This window comes from Anser brachyrhynchus, assembly GCF_964034855.1.
Source record: "Anser brachyrhynchus genome assembly, chromosome: 17".
Taxonomy (NCBI): Eukaryota; Metazoa; Chordata; class Aves; order Anseriformes; family Anatidae; genus Anser; species Anser brachyrhynchus.
Genome location: NC_137710.1, coordinates 15150293 through 15169274, shown reverse-complemented (window position 1 = coordinate 15169274; position 18982 = coordinate 15150293). Strand labels below are relative to the sequence as shown.

The window sequence follows — 18982 nt, the reverse complement described above, 5'->3', positions numbered from 1 at the left end:
ACAACAGCAGCAGAGAACCCCACTAAACATCTATTAAGGGCTGATCCTTGGCTCTGCTTCAGTTCAAGTGGTAGATTAAATTATCTCCTGAGGCTCCTTTAAGTCTTGCGTCCTATGATCTGTGCAATTTTTTTTAGCATCATACAACGTTGTTGCCAAAAAAAACCAAAAAAAAACACAAACAAAAGTAAGTAATACTTCAGCAATGACAACGCATCTACAAGCAAGGCGACCTTATCCTGACCTCTGCTTGAAAGTGAACTTTTATAAAAGAGAGAGTAAGAATAAGAGAGACTGTAGGAACAGCTAACAGAACGATTAGAGACTTGGAAAACAGCAACGAGATTTTCATGACATGGCTTAAAAGATGAAATCTGGGGAATAAGAGCACATTAGGCAAACTGGAGGACAATTGGGTGTACTCAGAGTCTTGACTTCCGCTCGTCCAGAATTACACTTTATTGACACACATCAGATTGAAGACTAATGAGGAAAGCTGGGCAGAAGCTGCAACAGGATTTTGTTTGTTTTATTGTAATTGGTTTCCACAATAGATAATTAACTGTGAAACTCATTGCTATAAGACATGTCAGTGACTGAGAACTTATCAAGAAGAGAGAGAAAGGGAGCGGTGTTAACAAGAACATGAGATAGAATATGTATTTAGGAGGAAAGAATTGTTCCTGCTCACAAATTATATCAGACATTAAGTCCCATGGAGAGAAACGATGTAGTTTTGTAGCATGCCATTGAACATTTGCTCAATATGGACATCACCTATTCCATATGGTGCTGTTCACCATGGCTGGCAGAAAAAGTCACCAGGTAGATCTACGTTGTCTTAGCTGTAGCTGTGTCCTCAGAGCAGAAATAAAACACCTGTGTGGGTATCTATAGGCTGGAGGTTGGCACTGGCACTGCCGGGCACAAAAGAAAAGATCTTCAGATTTTAATAGTATCAGTCAGGGGCCAAACTTGAATTATATTTGGGAATTTGGCCCCTGAAGGAGAGTTAAGACAGACTGAAGTTCCCCTGACACTTGCAGCACCTAGCAGTCTCTTGCAGATGTCCCAACCAATTCAGGGCCTCACTGAAGTCCTCCGTGGATCAGCAGAAAGAGACTAGGGTATATGATGCAGAGTTAAGACCTGCTACATAAAAGCTGTGCATAAAGGCTGTTTAACAATGCCTTTTTTGCAGGACAGTTAATGACAGCATTGGAGGAACTGTGGGGGAACATTGATTTTCAAGGTTGTGTGAAAAAGAAACATATTGCTTAATGCTTAAGTACACTACCTACAATAAATCTCTCTTCATGTGAAAAAGTACACCCACCACCTGCTTCCTAACTTAGCTTTATCACCATGAAATTGAAGCAGAGATCAGCTCCATCGAGATGGGTCTTTTATGAATTGGTGGTTTGAATATGATGATAATAAGTAGCCATGTGACAGCAAAGAAGCTTCTCAATTGAATAAATATGTGTCTTAAAATTGCATCCAGCAAAACAGTGGGCAGGAAAAACAATAAGATCCCAAACCTTTCTTTCCAATACATGTATTTTATTTTTGTTTTAGGTCTTCGTGCCCCTCTAGCAAAGGTCATAAATTATTTAACTGCTGCAGCTCAGACTTCTCTTTTTTACTGTCTAATAAAATCTGAGAAACATAAATCTATTTTAGGTTCTTTTTTAAAATAATTGAGAATGGTGACAACCAAAACAGGAATTGAAGCAACAATTCAAGGCAGGGTGTCAGTGAGTTGCGAACACACCAGGAGATTTCAGCAGAAGGCTTATTAGGAGGCATTTTGCTTATTTCTGGCCAGAGATGTTTCTTTCCTTTTTTAAATTTAATAATTTATAGATCTGATGCTTGTTTTTTGTCTCCTGGCTGCATGCTTGCTATTAAACACATAAGTCAGGTGTTACATTATTATATGCTGAACTGCTTACATTTCAGCCCAATGATGGCTCAAAGAGGCAGTGATAACTCTGAGGGTATGTATCATGCTTTGGAATTATTAAAGATGGGATCAGATCATCATCTGATTTCATTGGTGCTCTTTCACCGCAAGATTTTAAATAAGTGGCAATTTCTTGGATATGGGTCAGCGATCGTTTGCCACCTGGAATTACTAACATTTAAGTTCAGCTATTGCAGAAATAAAAGGAAGAATCAAGGTCAAGGAAAATGTAGGCAAAGGTACAAAATGAGAGCAAACACGGAGAGGACAGAGGGGGAGCAGCTGGATGCTTACGGGGCAGAGGAAGGCAGATGTATGGATGGTGCTGGGTCCCAGCTGAGCTGTAGGAGGCTGGGAAGTCCTGACACCTCTCAGGGTTGTACTTGTGTACCAGTGCCAGGAGAAATGGCTGTGCCAGTCTGCCTTTATCAGCCCCACTTCGTCTCCTGGGTCCTCCTCTACACAGACATGCTTCAGGAATCTCCACAAGAATAACGCTAACTTTTCAGACCACAAACCTGCTGGAGTTTCTGCCCAACTCTCTCACCCAGTACTGATCTTTTTCATGTAAGAAAACATGAATGGTAAGAGGTTAGTTTAAGCGCACAGTAATAGATTATTTCTATACAAAAATAGATTGCCTCCTTACGGATGAATTGCTTCAGCTTCCTCATCATTTCTAGCTGAGCAACATTAATGACTCCCATACACAGCCCTACCAGATCTCTGACACTTCCACATCCCTTCTACAGGGGAGGATGCTGAATCCAGAGGTCACAGAGGGCCCTTCTTCCACTTTTTCCACCATCTTTCACAACTCTATCTGAGCTGGAAACAAGGCAAAAGGATTTTAAAGGAGCAGGTAAAAGGTTAAGTGGGATACAACTGACATGAAACCTGCCTTAAGGTAGCAGATGAGAGACATGGGCAGAATGGATGCATAGATCTGGAAGGAAGAAAAAAAAAAAAGACAAAAAGACCTTTACAGCAGTGTAAAGGGGGCTGTGCCATCTAAAAAGAGTAGCATTAAAAAACAGAAATTCTATCTGTGATGGCAGGGGCTCCAAAACTGACAGAAGGTAGCTGAGGGTGGAAGGGAAAATGTACTTTGATGCCAAGATTATACTTTGTGTTAATTGCTGGGTTAGGTAATAAAAGCTCATCTGCACCCCCACAAAGGGCACAGAGATATGATGAGGGGGGAGCCCAAATCACCTGCCCCAGCTGCTCCCAGGCCATCACAGGGGCCACCAGCACATGCAAGGCCCATTTCCACAAGCCCAGAGGAGCCTATGGGGTGACAAAGTCAGATGGGAACCCAAATTATGGACTCAAGGGATGGGACCCCCTGTCCAGGCCCCCCCCTCCTTGGGCTGTTCCAGGCCAGCCTCAGCCACACCGCCCAGGTGTGAAAGCCATCACGATGAGTAATGCCAGAGAACCTTTGGGCCTGAGGGCACGGGGGCCTGAGGGTATGGGGCACATTAACGGGATACCACGGAAGAGCATTTGGAAACTGTGTGGGACTTACATTGGGTGTTTAGAGAGGAATCAAAGGCAGGGAAAAGGGGGATCTAGGTGTTCTAGGGAGGAATAACTGTGGGAAAATAGAGGAATAAGGGGATAAAAAGGACTGGTCTAGGAATCTACACTCGGCCTCGCCGCTGGTTGGACCTGCAACACAGAGCTAAAGCAGCCTTGCCTTGTTCATGCTTGTCAGATCTGGTGTGATACCCCTAATGTTAATAGTGTTTCAAGTGGGAACCTTTTGTGGAAGAGTTCATGGGCAGTTTATGCTTTGTTTTTCACATGACTTACGAAGTTTCTTAACAGCCATGGAAATGTTGTAAGTCTCAGGAAAGGCTAGTTAATGTAAAAGGGAATGCACTGATCGTGTAGCAGAGTAAAAGTATCAAATCCACAAAGGACCAGGAAGAGCATAACACTCATTTGCTGTATTTCTGTTTCATAACTAAGCTCCATGAAACATGGAAAGAGGAGGAATTCCAAACCCAGACAGCAAAGGGTAGAAGAATATTCAGTTATTAAAGCTCTATTTGATAAAATACATGCACTCCTGGCAAATATAATAAATAGTGAAAGAGCTGAGAGGTGACAGACTCCATCTTGATCAGAGGCACAGGGTAGATGGGGGCCTTGCAGGAGGCCAGGACTCAGGGCACACTCCATCCCCACCTCCACCATGGCTGAAGCAGCCATGGGGGAACAAACTCACACCCCATTTCCTCTGTTTGGTTTTGAGTGAGATTGATTTCACCATCTCAATTGGATTCATTTTCACTACATGTCTCATCTGAGCTGCCCAGATCCCCTCTATACACAATGGAGAGAGAAGTGTCTCCAGAGCAGCCTACCCTATCCTAAGACTGGTACCCAAGGATGAGTACACTGCCTTCTGGAGGGTCTCTCCTCTCTCTGCAGATGGTAAAGGAGCCCAGACACCAAACTGAGCCAGTCTAACTATGATTTAGGCCACCAGAGGACTCTGTATTTCCAATTTTGCAATCAAGAACTGAATTCTTTACCGGGACAAATACTGTTCTTTAAGCTCGCCTGGTGCTGAGAGATGGCAGATAACCAGCAGGAGAATACTCTTCTGGAAATGATTTGGACAGGAAACGTTTCCATTCCTGCAGTTTGGAGTGAGTTTGGGGCCCTGAGGTGCAAGGGAGCAGCTCTCAGGACCTGGAAAGACAACTTCCCAGGGGCTGTGATACTGCTGGCAGGCGCAGTAGTGGGCCACAGACAGCCACATCAAGACACCTTCCCTTCTTCCACCCTTGGAGCTGGGTGGCAGATGGAAAGACCTTCCCAGCAAAGCCATCTTGACAATCCTCAATGCTAGTGGCAAGCCCACCCTGTAACTGTGCCCACCATATTTACAGTTCCTCTTCTAAGTGTGCTTGTCTGTATTTGTGTTTTACATCTATCCATCAAATCAAACCTAATTGTTCTGTATCTATGATCTGCCATCTTCACTGTAAATTATTATTACAATCACTGTGTTAACTATAAATTTATTAACTATAATTTTACAGTTGTCATCCCAAATCAGTGCTGAATAAGACCAACAAAAAACTGGAGGACTAGAAAGAGGATCATTGCATGAGTATTCCTGCTGACTGCTATTTTGTCAGCCAGCTGACCATTAATCCATGCAAGAAATGCTCTAAAGATGATGTGGTGCTCACTTTCAAAGAAGAGGTCTACCTCACAAAAGCTAAGATAACATCTACAACACTTCTCCCTGGCCCTGATACTTTACATACAGCTTTTTTGTTTAAAAAAAATCATTGTCCTAAAATTGCATCCACTGCCAGCCACTCCTTGTGAACAGATAAATTGTAGGATGAAAATCAGCCCCAAAGAAAGGCAGCTACATTTCCTCTTCTGTCAAGGGTCACTGCTTGAGGGTCAATGCAGTCATTGCCAGTGGTGTTTTAGGCTACAGACAAGCAAGGGACAGGCTCCTTTAATGACTGCCACTCTTGTTAATCTCTCCCTCTAAAAGAAGTGCTAACACAAAGCCTACTGATACCAAGAGAGCTCTTCGTTAAGGATTTAAAATGAATCCCAAATTTAAGAAAGAGGTTTTCTGGCTAGAACAGCAATCATCCAAAGTAAAAAAAAAAAAAAAAAATACCTGACAAGGTTACAGCCCATTCTCAGTTGAACACAGCATTAGGACACTCTGATTTGCAGTGAGATGGGAGCAAAGTCCTCTGTGAGACAACACTTCCCGCTGAGGCGATCAGCTCCGGTGCAGACGCGTTCTGCAGCAGAGCGGGGGGTGGGGGGGTCGAGGCAGGCAGGGCTTTTTTCCCGGCATCGAGGCCACTTGAGGCAGCCGCGGGAGCCGCCAAGCCCCGGCAGCCCTCACGAAGGAGGCTGCCGAGCTGTAAGCGGAGCCAGGAGCGGCAGCGACGGGCCGTTTTTACGTCGGGCGTCGCCGCCATTTTGCAGCCACTCGCCGGGGCGGGTGAGTACTCCGCGAGTGTATAAAAGCGGGCCCTAGGGAGCGGCGCGAGCAAGGAGCGCCGCAACCAGGATGTGTGGGGCAGGGAGGAGCGCAGGGAGGATCCTCTCACTCTGCTTTGGGAACTCTGTCTCCTATAACGTGTAATTCACTATGGTGGGTACCCGTTGCGGTGGCTGGGCCAAGGCAGCAACCCAAAGTGAGGAGACACAGCTTCTCTGGGCTCATGGGGGCATCCAGGTGGATCCCCTTTGGGGTGACATGGCAGTCCAGACTGGTGACTGTGGGGAGCTCTGGAATCTGGAGGCCACCCTGGGTCCTGAGGGAAGAAAGAGCTGTCATGGGTGCAGGTGTGTCCTGCTCAAGGAACTGCTTGAGCAGATGGCTGGGTTGCAGTGAGAAATTGGCAGCCTGAGGGGCTCCTGGAAGTCTCTGAGGGAGACAGACAGGAGGTGTGAATCTATCCCTACTGAAGCCCAGCAGCCCCCTCCTAAGTCCCTGCAAAGGGTAGTAGCTGATCCAGCTGCTCACCTGTGGGACAGAGGGCTGTATCCAGTTCTGGGCTCCCCGGTACAAAAAAGACAGGTCTCCTGGAAAGAGTACAGTGGAGGGCCACAAAGATGATACAGGGCCTGGAGCATCTCCCCTGGGATAAAAGGCTGAGAGACCTGGGTCTGTTCAGCCTTGAGAAAACAAGGCTGAGAGGGGATCTTATCAATATTTACAAATACCTGAAGTGTGGGAGACAAAAGGATATGGCCAACCTCTCTTCAGTGGTTTGTGGGGAACAGTACAAGGGGCAATGGCCACAAAATGGAGCACAGGAAGTTCCGCACCAATATGAGAAAGAACTTCTTCATAGTGAGGGTGATGGAGCACTGCAACAGGCTGCCCAGGGAGGTTGTGGAGTCTCCTTCTCTGGAGATACTCAAGAGCCGTCTGGACGCCTACCTGTGCAATTTGCTCTAGGGAACCTGCTTTGGCAGGGGGGTTGGACCCGATGATCTCTGGAGGTCCCTTCCAACCCCTACAATTCTGTGATTCTGTGATTCTTTGATTTCAGTTTTACAGCGGATTTCACTGTTTCCCCCACCAGGTGTTACCTGCTGCTCTCCAGGTGAACAACACAATGAACAGCTGCAGTCCCATGGAGTACATGGCAGCATATTGGACAGCGCTTCTGACTGCATGGGGCCAGCTGCATGTGCCCCACAGAAAGTCACTGTGATTCTTCTCATCACTTTCTAGCCCTCTTTCCTTGAGCTCTTTGCCAGGAAACCCAAATATTAGCATAAAAAACTGCATCATGAGCAAAGCAGAAGTACAGCTAGCTGGTGCAGTGAGATGCCACCCCCCCAGCCGCCCCAAGACAGTCAAAACATGGGACAGATTAGCATGGTTGTCTCCTCAAGGCACAGTGATGAAGGACACTGTGGGTTATTCTGCACATCATCTTTTCCAGACAAGTCTGCAGTGAGAATAGGCAAGGGGAAGTGAGCATTATATCACCCTCCTGGTTGAGATGAGAAATTAGATATAGACTTGTCTGTCCCTCACCCCCATCCCCTGTCTCAAAGCATCTCCTACCCAGTGGCCTTCCATGCTGCCTGCCCCTTGGAACACCCTGGGACAATAACCACTCTGGTTTGGCCACACAGGGCCATCTTACCTCCATGTGCACAAGCACCCACACATAGCTGACAGTCTCAGCCTTGCAGATCTATCTGTGCTCTTTCCCTTCTCCCCATTTGCCTGTGGGAATCTCACACCGGAGAGATCCATCTATCTCCTTCCAGCCCACCCTGCCAGCCTGACATGTACAGCTCCTGCAGCCGTGACCTCAACAGGCTAATGCATGCCCTGGCACCACTGCCAGCATCTCTATTACACACTTCCACATGCTATTATCTCAGTACTTGATTTCAGTTTCCAAGCCAAGTGCAACCCAATTGTGTCATAGCTATCTTGCTTTCAATTCTTAAATGCACGGAAGTAGGGTAAATATTTACAACTGAGAGCTTAATCAACCACCAGAGAGATACACAGATTGCTTTCCTGGCAGAATAAGTTTGTTCACATACATCATCCTGTATTATTTCTCTTGAGTTTCTGAGTCCCAGACCCCAATTCACGACATGCTTCCTGGATTAATCTGTCTGTACCTGCACCTGTCTTTATTCTTTCTGTCTTCCTGCACAGCCTCTATGGAGTTCAGGAGCCTCAAAACGTGACCACCATCACTTGACTCAATTTTTCTGGCACATCATACAAATACAGATTCTATCCCCATCTCAGTGTCACATGAAGCTTATCCCTGAACCATCTGAGTTAAATAAGTTGACCAGTTGCACAATCAAAGTACAGTTTTTTTTTGTTTTTTTTTTTTTTTCCCTTAGAAAATGTGTTACATAAAACTGGCTGATCAAACTTTTCAGCAGAAAAATAACTAGCTCCCACAGAAGTAGAAGTGTCATCTGTGGCAGTTTGTGTGGGTCTCCAGGATGGGTAAGCCTTGCGAAGCCTTGGTTAAAACTAGGGGTCTCACGGTTTTCAAGCTCTCTTCACACTGTTTCTGAACATGCTCTGTAGAAGACTGGTCTTTCTTTACCTAGGCATGGGTCCCCAGGCACAGTAAATGAAAAGCATGTTTCACAAAGGTTCAGTAATTTGTGCTGGATGCAGAGCCTCACTGCTGACATTTCCTCACTGCTGTTTGGATGCTGCTCACTCTGCAAAATTTCCACAGGAGAAAGGAGGACTCTAGTGAAAGATTCACCAGTCCTTCCTCCACCAGGACTAATGGAGCAGTGTGTTCCAGCTGTCACGTAGGCTGCATCAGTGTCTACGTCTAACTTCTTGCATGCTGCCTAAACCTCAGCATAGCTTCTGCCCCTATTTCTTTACATGGGGAATGCCACAGTACTGCTTGGCCTCATTGCCCTGCTGAGTACTAGCTCCCTTGTTCCCTAGGCAATAACACCTTCTGCTTCATAGCTTCTTTACCAATGGCCTAATTATGCCCAGTGTTGTTAGGATGGCTTGACAGTCCTTGTACAGGGACGCCTTTCTTCAGTCTAACATTGCTGCTTACCATTATTACTGAGTTTGTATTTCCACGTGTTCAGCAACTCAGTGGTAATAGAGTTGGTGACAGCTTTGCAGAATTAGAAAGTGAATGTCTGGCAGATGCCTTCTGTACTGCAGGCATCCTGACAGCCGGGATCAAAGGAGTTCACACTGTGGATTCTTCACTGGACATTCCTGGACACCTCCAGTCCCTGCCTGCACTGATGAGTTTCATTTTTTATGAAGGCTGTGGGCAGCTGCACAACCAGAACATTTACAGCTCTCCCTTCCACTATTCCCTTGTCCTACTTTTGAGAGAGCAAACATTGTTCGTTCTACCTTTTGTATTTATTGTTTTCCGCACAAAAGTAACTGAATCATTATGCTTGCATTTTCCCTTATCCATCTGTAAATTTACTTCCTGCATCCCTTTAGATTGAGCCTTTATCATGGTTCTGCTCTAGTGGGTGCACAAAGGGACCCAGGGTAGCCACGCTTTCCCTGCTGTTAATCCTGTGCAAGGAAAGTTCATCTGTCCTTGCTATTTGGAGGCATTTCCTTAGGGAAAGATCTGTTGCTCTGAAAAAAACTCTCTGGTAATTAGGAGTCACATGCCTCATTCATCCCAGTCGTCTCTCTTCTTCCCCACAGTGAAATTATAAAAAAAGGCTATATTGTTTGGAAATCCACCATTATCAGCCACTTACATCTGTCCACATTCCCTGCTTGTTCTTTTTGTAGGTGATACTTTGTTTTCTTCCCTGCTGTGGGTTTCATTAGGCTTAACAGCTGCCGCCATGTGCATTTCATAATGCGCTGGGAACATAAAAAAAAAAAAAAGTGTTCCTAAAATTAAACTGGTTCTTCAGTAAGAAAAACATCTATAGAGACTCCAAAACCATGACTAGGAGCTGCAGGATAGAACTGGCCATTTGCAGAACGACTGCAGCATTCAGCTCCTGCAAGCTGTTGCCCCTCTCCAGCTGGATGTGAGGTCTGAGTCCTGCTGACCTGCTCCGCACACCATCACAGGGCCACGGGAGCTCACTGCTGACTGGGGAATCACTGATGCCCCCTCAAACCATGTATACTGAAGATGCCTTGCTGGAACAAATTCTCCAACTTCTTATCCGTTAATTTGACTCTCTCTTCAATGATATATTTGGAGCTAATTATTCGTGACAGCTAAACTTGAAATGATTTTCCAACTCAGCTAAGAGTGGGGAGTTGATCTTTGGTCACTGAAATATTTCCCTTAGCTAGAAAAACAGGCTTCCTTGTTTTTGATTCTCCCTTATCATCACCACCACAGTGCTTTACCTACTGTTGCTGTTGTTACTACTAAATTATTATGGATTGCTGTTAGTACCAATGAGTTGGAAATTTTTCATCTTGAGAGAGATTTTTGGCTCTCCAGATACAGATGCAAGTGGCCAGCCACAGAGTCAGCTCTGCAGGGGAGCTTGGAGGATTCTCCAGGATGCATCTAATAACAAACGGAGACAGTTAAATGGCCTTCAGGAGTCTGTTGTTGCCCTTGCTTGAGTGTAAGAAACCACCAAACATTTATAAAAATATCTCAAAGTACTTGAAGTGTCCTCCATATATTATCTATCTCAGCATTTAACCAGGAAAATAACTCCTTCTCCAAAGGAAACAGGAAAAATGTTACTTGATGTCAGATATGTCTAGACTGCCGCTATTAGATCCACCCATGGCCTTAGGGGCTCCACCAGTTACCAGCATACTGGGCTTCATCTGGCACACACAGGGGTGCAAGCACTAAACCACAACCCACTCCATCCTCCCGCTCCAGGCCCTTCCCACATGCATGTCACCTTGTTCATGCCAACCATCACTCCAGCACACTTTGTGTAAAGGGCCACGTCACAGCAGACATTCAGCTTTTCCATATATTCACCAGGCATCCAGGCTGCTGTTGGAAGGCCTTAGGAATAAACCTGTAACCAGAAGACCAAATTCAGGCCCTCCCTGCTCTTCATGATTGAGCAAAGGGCTTACGGTGTTCCAGTCCCTCCAGAACAGACGCTGGAACAGCGCAGGAAGGCTGTCCCTACCCTTTCTTTTCTGAATCCTCCCCCAGCAAGGGTTTGCAATGATTTATTCTCATTCCCTTGGCTGATATGCATTTGTCCTACCAAAGCAAGATGCATCTGGAAAGGTATGCTGGTTCCAGAGCAGTGGGGCACTACAGGAGCAAAGTTTCCCAGACACAAAGAACTGGTCTGACAGAGGGGACACTATCCACAGCTGGCAGCCCAGAGGTTCTCCTCTAACCCTTCAGAGATGCTCTCTGAGAGCTGTACCTGCTCCCTCTGCTCCCAGAGATGCAGCCTTGCTGGCACAAAACTGTAGGCCATGAGAACAAAAACAAAGTGTCACAAGCCTTGAATATCCCTGAAAAAGAGAGAAAACATAGACATTGAGCAGTTCAAACATCTTCCTATTAGCTCACCCTACTGAAAGGCCAGTCTGTCTTCAAATGGAAACAGTGCATGTAAAAATAACAATATGGGGCAGAAACATGAAGAAAAGAAATCATGAATCAGAGGTTTGATCACACATAACTTTCCTGCCTCCACAGAACTGATGAACCACTAATCACCACAGGGCATAGCTCAGCTCAGTGCACAGCTGCACATACATTTTTATTCAGATGAATCTCACCAAAACTTAGAAAAATCAGCTGCACTGACAATGCCTTACAAACACTTGCAAGTCAGGTCAACAACCCCAACTTCAAATATTCCATCTTGGCCTGGGTTTGTTTGTTTATGCAATGTTTTATCAGCATGTTCTTCATGAAACAGAAAAAAAAAACTTTGTGCTTTCACTTCTTCACAGGCAGCAGTCTGCAGAAGACTGAATTTAAGAAGTTCAAAATACCTTTCAATTGCTTTTCAGCTCTTCACTGAAGTCCTCAAAGGACCTCTTTAGAGACAAGAGCATACTAAGCTGGAGCAACTTCTTCACTCCATTGAATTTTGGTATTGCCCCATGTTTTGGGCAGCTGACAGATATTCTAGAAAGTAGTCCTGGATTTATTAATGGTTCTCAAAACTTGCCACTGAAAAATAATTTCCATGGTATGATCAGCATGGTAATAGATCTGAAGGTAAATGCAGGTTTTGGACCTTATTGGTTTCTAATATTCAGCTTTAAGAATCAGATTACATGTTTGTTCAATAGCAATAAACTTCCAGAGTTTTATAGACTCATAAAAACACTACAACTGCTTCCATTTATGGCCTGTATATAATTTACTTGGGTAGGTTTCCTCTCTAATGGTGCAGTGCAAGTGATTTGAGTTCTATTAGCTGGAAACAGTACATCTACATTTGCAGAACTCTCATAAATAATTCTGCCTGATGGACAGCATCCCATCCAGACTGTTGCAAGGGGAGGAAGGGTGGGCAGAGGAGTAGGGGAAAGAGAGGAGGAAGAGATGGTAGGAATAAAAAAGGGATGCTAGGACACCACAGAAATTGGGAATTCAAGGATCCTCCTTGTGCTGGTAGTATCAAAATCCCATTTTCCTTCTTAATTTGTGTGATGCTTTGAGCTTGAAATGTATTCACAGTTCATGCCAGACTGCAGGCTGAACTCATTCTGAGCCTTGCAAAGGCTCATTTGAAATGGAATCTCCCAGGACACAAAGAATTCCTGAGCACTCAGAGGTGCACTCATCTCCCAGGAAGCTTTACAGCAAGAAATGAATTGTTAGACTGACTTACAGCTAAATGAATTATTTGGTCTCAGGTACAAGAACAGGAGAGCAGTATCTCAGCTTTAAGACCCTTCAGCCATAGCAGAAGGGTCAGCCTGCAGTGGCAGAGGGAGGATGTATAACTGTGCAAACACCCAAGGCAGAGGCAATGCCATCTTTTATGTCTGTACAGCACCTAATGGTTAAATTACTGTGTCAAGATACTGATTGTAAGCAGGGCTGTCTGCCATCTATCACTATAAATGACATTAAAGGTAATGACACTTGATTTTCACAGGAAAACAAATCAATTAAATAACATCAAGTCCTTTTTGATAGAATTATAAAACAAAGGGTTAGCAATTGTGGGTCCCATTTTTTAATGCATAACTGGAGGACACTCAAGGATAATAAAAGAACCAGTATAGAATTGCTATTATTTAGACGGTCAGCCATGTGACTCCTATATGAAGTTCAATGGTCTGATACCACTTCTGTGACATACAGCAGAATAAAAATCCCACTGGCTTTTAGACATTGCTGTGTTGGCTCTGGCTCCAATGACTTCACAAGTTCCTAGACCTATTTAACCTAGCAAAACAATGGCTCAGGGTTGATATGATTCTTTAAAATATACTGGGTAAGTAAATAACAAGGACCAAAAGGAATATGTAAGCTAGAGAATAATAAGATTGAAGTTGTCATAAATAAATTTAGACTGTAAGGCAGAAACAAACTAAAACATCTAAGGAATTATCTCATGGAATGGCTTTCCAAACAGTACAGGGAGGGCAAGGAGCTTAAAGTAAAAAAAAAAATTAAAAATAATAAAAAAAAAAATTAGGAAAGCTTGTAAAGCGGTATATGGGTCAGCCTAGAGTAATAAATGAAATGGGCAATATGAGTTCTTACATGACTCACTTGCCACTCTACTAGAGGAAAGTGGAGTATGGAAGCTCTCTTGCTTGTTGTTTTTACTTTGCTGATTGTATTTATTTGTTTCATATTGATTCTGCACTGAGCTGTCCTGACAGATATTTTTGTAACCCCACCTACTCTTTTCATAACAGTCAAGCTTGTGTAATGGAAAAAGGATTTATTTCAAAGGAATTTTATGTCAAAAATGGAATCAGACAAGGACTTGTGGACTTGTAACTATTTTGTTCAGCTTTCAATCCTCAGGAATGCTGGCCATAGCTGTCCTGGATCGTGAAAAAGAAGTACCTGTTTGCTAATGGCAATTGTTACATGCTAGAAGGCCCTATTTTTTTCACAGCCACAAGCATGTCTTATTATCAGAAGCCAGAGGTCATTTTCTTCTTATTCTAAGCTAGCCTCACAGTGAATGGCATTAGACTCATAGAAACCAATAAACTGATATTGGTACTGTTCTCTTTCAGCTTTATTCACTCAAGTGTATTGGATAAATGTCACATTACAGCACGATGCCATGTCAAACAGAAAAATTACTCAAAGAATCTGCAAGAGTAAAACCAATTCTTAACTTGGTTGCATCCAGCACAACCAATGCACAGTACCTGACTGAAATGTTATTGTAGAAAGTCATCTGTAATAGTTGTCATGAAGTGCTCATATTCAGCACCTATGTTGGACTTTCAGAAACAAGAAAAAAAAAAAAAGAAATTTACTGCAGTATGTTTAGCTTCAAAAAGGGGCACTAAATTAAAATTCTTCTTTATTATCTCTCCTGTTTAAAGAGAGAATAAAAGAAGGTTAGAAAAGTAAAATCCTTGGGTATGGTGTAAAAACTCAAGATACCACACTGGGGCTTTGAACAAATGCATATCACTAGCCAAAAGCATTTCAGAAAGACCAAGGGAAGCCAGCATGACTAAACACAGAGGCAAAAAGAGTACTAAAAATACAAAGGGACAATCAAGGTTTAGAAAAATAAGTGCACTGCAGAAAAAATCATACAATTTTTGCAGCTGTTTTTACTATGGAAGAAGTCGAGAGACTCCAGCACAGGATCTCTCTTATATTGAAGGAGGTCATAAAGTATATCAAAAGGTATTATAAGAAATCACCAAGACCAAAGGATATTCTCCCAAGAGCACCTAAGAAACTCCACTGTGAAACTGCTGAATTAACAATTGGTGTGCAAGCTGAAATGTAAAAATGTCTCAATGTCAAGACACTTGAAGATAGCTAATGTGGTCTCATTTTTTTAAAGAGGATACCATGCTAAATTCAGAAACTACAGGCTGGTAGCACATCTGTACTAGGCTAATTGATAGAAATTGTAATAGAAAAGAGAATCCATGGATAAATAAAATATAATGGGAAAGAGTCCATGACATTTTGTAAAGGGAAATCATACTTTACAGCCTAGTATAGTTCTTTGAAGGCGTCAATAGAAAGAGGGGTAAGGTGGATCCAGCTGATAGTGTATTTTCGTTTCTAAAGGTGTTTTAAAAAGTTACAAAAAAAAAAAATTAAGACATCGTGGAAACAGGGGGAAGGTCCTCATAAAAATTGTTTAAAGTATACAAAACGTGTTGGTAATTAAATGACCAACTTTTATAGGTGATTGTGATTTCTAGTGAAATTAACAGTGAAAAAAAAAAAAACAAACAGAAATTATGATAACAAAAGACAGAGTGTCACTGTGTCAACAAGCATGATGCAATTACCAGTGGACCTCTGTAATCCTCAACTCAAAAAGGATAAACCTGAACTTGGAAAAAAAAAAAAAAAAAAAAGGCAGTAAATGTGATGAAATGTTCAAAGTGATTTCTATTCACAGAACAGCTACATACACTATAATTCTTCATCCTGAAAGATATCTGGACAGGAGGAGGCAGAAGGGAGAGATGAGATAGATATCTATAAAAGCATGAGAGGAAGGGAATGGCCACCTAAGGAATAGTTTCTCAGCTATCAGATGGCAGATTCAAAACAAACAAAAGGTTTGAGGGAGGTTCTCAGTGTAACACAGAGGTACCTTGTGGAATCTGCCACAGGCAATTGTGCAAGACAGAAAGTCTACTTGTATTCAAAATGAGACTGGGCAGGTTCATGCTCCAATGAGGTCTGCAAAATACTCGGTACCTCTTTGGTCTCAGTAGTTCTAGAGCCACAGGTAAGGAGAGGCTTGCTCCACTCATACCTGTTCCTTAGCATCAATCGTAACCCCACTTGGAAAGTATGCACTCACCATTCAGACCATTCTGAAACACTCACATCTTTGTGTTAGGTGATTATCAGCAGCAATAGGTGCTTTTCAGAGCAGATTTATCTGTCATGACTGTCAAAATTGTCTGCAACCAGGTATTTGTACTGCTGTTATCTATTTGCTGTCTTTTGTGGGTCAAGGCTTTGGATATTACCTATTATTATCCAACCAGCTGAGGAGTTCAAGCAGTTTTGTCCACACTGGAGAGGGGGGTGCCTAGCAGTGTAAACATTTAGCAAAACTCTGAGAAAATGTCTTGCAACAGCCTTGCTGACCACACCTTTCTGCAACAGTCTCATCATCACAAAGATTCATAGAATCATAGAATCATTAAGGTTGGAAGAGACCTTCAAGATCATCTGGTCCAACCATCACCCTACTATAAATGTCACCCACTAAACCACGTCCCTAAGCACCACATCCAACCTTTCCTTGCATGGGGTTGTTGTGACCAAAGTGCAGGACCCAGCACTGAGCCATGTTGAACCTCACACCACTGGTCTCTGCTCATCGATCCAACCTGTCCAGGTCCCTCTGCAGGGACTTCCTACCCTCTGGCAGATCAACACTTCCCCCAACTTGGTGTCACCTGCAAACTTACTGAGGGTGCACTCAGTTCCCTCATCCAAGTCATCAATAAACATATTAAAGGAACTCCAGAAAGTCCTTTACAGACTTGCAGTAAAATTCTGCTTGGAGACAAATCCTCCAAATGGTTATTAGTTTAACAACATACTGTAAACCTTCATTAATGTCTTCCACAATAAGGAGGAGAAAAAGCTTTAGATCAAGACATTTGAGTCGAATTTATTTATGATGCTCTCAACTCCTCTAAGGTAAAATTACCCATACCATCTGGGAGTCCACAGAGAGTAAATGGCTACATTACATCACAGAAATCTCCATCAGCTGTGACGGACTAACTTTATTGTATGAATCTTCTACTTCAGAACTTCCTTTGGTTGCCTGCCAATTTCAGGAAGGAGTGATCTCTTCATTCATAACCTGGCTCCTGAGAATGTATGCTTTTCTCCTCCCTTCTTCTGAAGCACTGAAGGCTAGGCAGAGAGAGACACGCAAGTACATAAGGGATCACATTAAGAGTAGCATTAACATCTTTAGATTCAAGTTCAGTGTTTCTCTCTCTTAGGTTCAGGGTTAAAATCATCATCATATATGGAGCTTTTGGGAATTTTCCTTAAGATTTTAATTCTGGACACTTTTTTTTTTTTTTCTCCTCTTTGTCCTGATCTGTAGGCTGCAGTCCAAATTTAAGGATCATATAAAAACAGTTCATAAGAGTTTCCAAGCTGCAGCAGGGGACTAATTAGCTGTGGCTTGTGTTTCCCTGCTTTGAAGTACTGGACAATGTTACATGGTGTTTGAAGGACTATGCGACAGAAGCATGCTGAGGATCATTCTGAACCACCACATGGATGCCTGAGCTGGCCCTTTGAACCAGGTTTCAGCCAACCCTGGTTTCAGCCAACAAAGAGAGCAATACCAAAGAGAGCAGACCAATGGAAGCTCTTGTTCTGAGTTATGTGATCATTAAAGACATATTAGTATCTGCTGATCATTTTATCCGTTTAACTCCTACAAGAATTACTAATGAAGAAGAATTTATAAATCAAGAGATTAAAATACAATACAAATTGCATATTAAAACCCTACAAACAATACTGGTAATCTTGACTGGGATTTTTCTGTTGAGACTGGGACATTTCTGGCAATTGCTGCCACTGTAGCAGCCCTAGCGTGTCCCAGTGGTAGATGTCTTATTTCATCATTAAGTATTTCAGTATTTCAGCACGATGAAAAATGGAAAGGTATGAAAAAAAAAAAAAAAGAAGATACACCACAGTTTTTGGCAAACATGAAGTGAAATCAGGCACCTGTGACAAACCTCTGTACAACATAACAACAAACCATCACAGTGGCCCATCAGCATTGCTGCTACCCTACCAGCAAGGGGTGCAGTTTTGTGAGGTTACACTGGAGCCCTTGCCAAGGAGTACAACTCTCTGTGCTAGCTGCTGAATGAGTACTCGATGCAAAAAAATACCCTTTCCCCACTTAACAGAGAGCATTTTGACACAGTCTACCCAGTGCAATGATAAAATGATTTGTGTGTGATCTGCAGATAGATAAACAAGGGATTAGTGAGTTATTGTACATCTATACAAGGCATACAAGGCATTGGTGGGACTAATGTAGGAACAGTACATTTAGTCAAGTGAAAAATTGAAGATAGCAAAATGAACAGTGATACTATTATCTGAAGGCTGGAAAATGACTTTTCATGAAACACTGAATGTGTTCAATACCTTCTGACTACCAAAAAAATATTGCTTGTTTGCTATATGCTTGTTTGCTATATGGTGTGAAAATAGCGTCTTAAAGGAGAGAACACAGGAAATTAAAATATGAAAATATGAAAAGCACCAGAGGAAGTGACCATCAGTCAGAAGGTAAAGCTGAACAAATTCCAGTTAGAAATAACAGTATTAGCAACTGGGAGAGCCTCCTGATGGGTCAGAATTACAGACTCCACTGAATAAAACCTGGATGCTGTTCTGGATGATGGTTTGGTTAAACATAAGCTATCATGCTCATTCCACAGCCAACTGGACCAAAATCTTTCAATACAAAAAAATCAGACTATTATAAGGGTTCTTTCAATCCCATTGCTTGCAAGGTAAAAGCTATGCATTTTAGATCCAAATGTTATCCTGAAGGAATACTAATACAGCTACTTCAAGCATAGAGCATTTAGAAAATGCCAGAAATGGAAAAATATTCTCTGCAACATCACCTCAGTCCTCCTGAGCACATGCATGAGCTTTAGCAACATGACCGCTCTGTTGTTTCTTTCCCATACTCTTGCTTTTTTCCCCAAACATTTTACTTTCTTTGAGGGCAGTGACAGGTTTGCTGCCCTTGGAGTGAGTCAGGGCCAGACAGCTTAAAGCCTGCCACTGCCTGTTCCTCTGGCAGCATCTTCAGTTTCTGCCCAGTGGGAAATTCTAG

At 43.0% G+C, this 18982-nt stretch overlaps 1 long non-coding RNA gene across 8 annotated transcripts in view; it reads right to left on the bottom strand.

The window, feature by feature from the left end:
• Nucleotides 1-18982, bottom strand: part of LOC308179697 — a 53728-nt gene that overhangs the window by 31559 nt on the left and 3187 nt on the right. Inside the window, exons 1-3 of one of the 8 annotated variants that reach the window (XR_013940496.1) lie at nt 14295-14430; nt 11357-11447; nt 5631-10990 (exon numbers count right to left, since the gene is read on the bottom strand). This is a non-coding gene — a long non-coding RNA (uncharacterized lncRNA). Of the gene's footprint in view, nt 1-5630; nt 17011-18982 lie in introns of those variants that run through there. The other 7 variants (XR_013940498.1, XR_013940492.1, XR_013940495.1 and 4 more) reach the window with 7 other exon arrangements.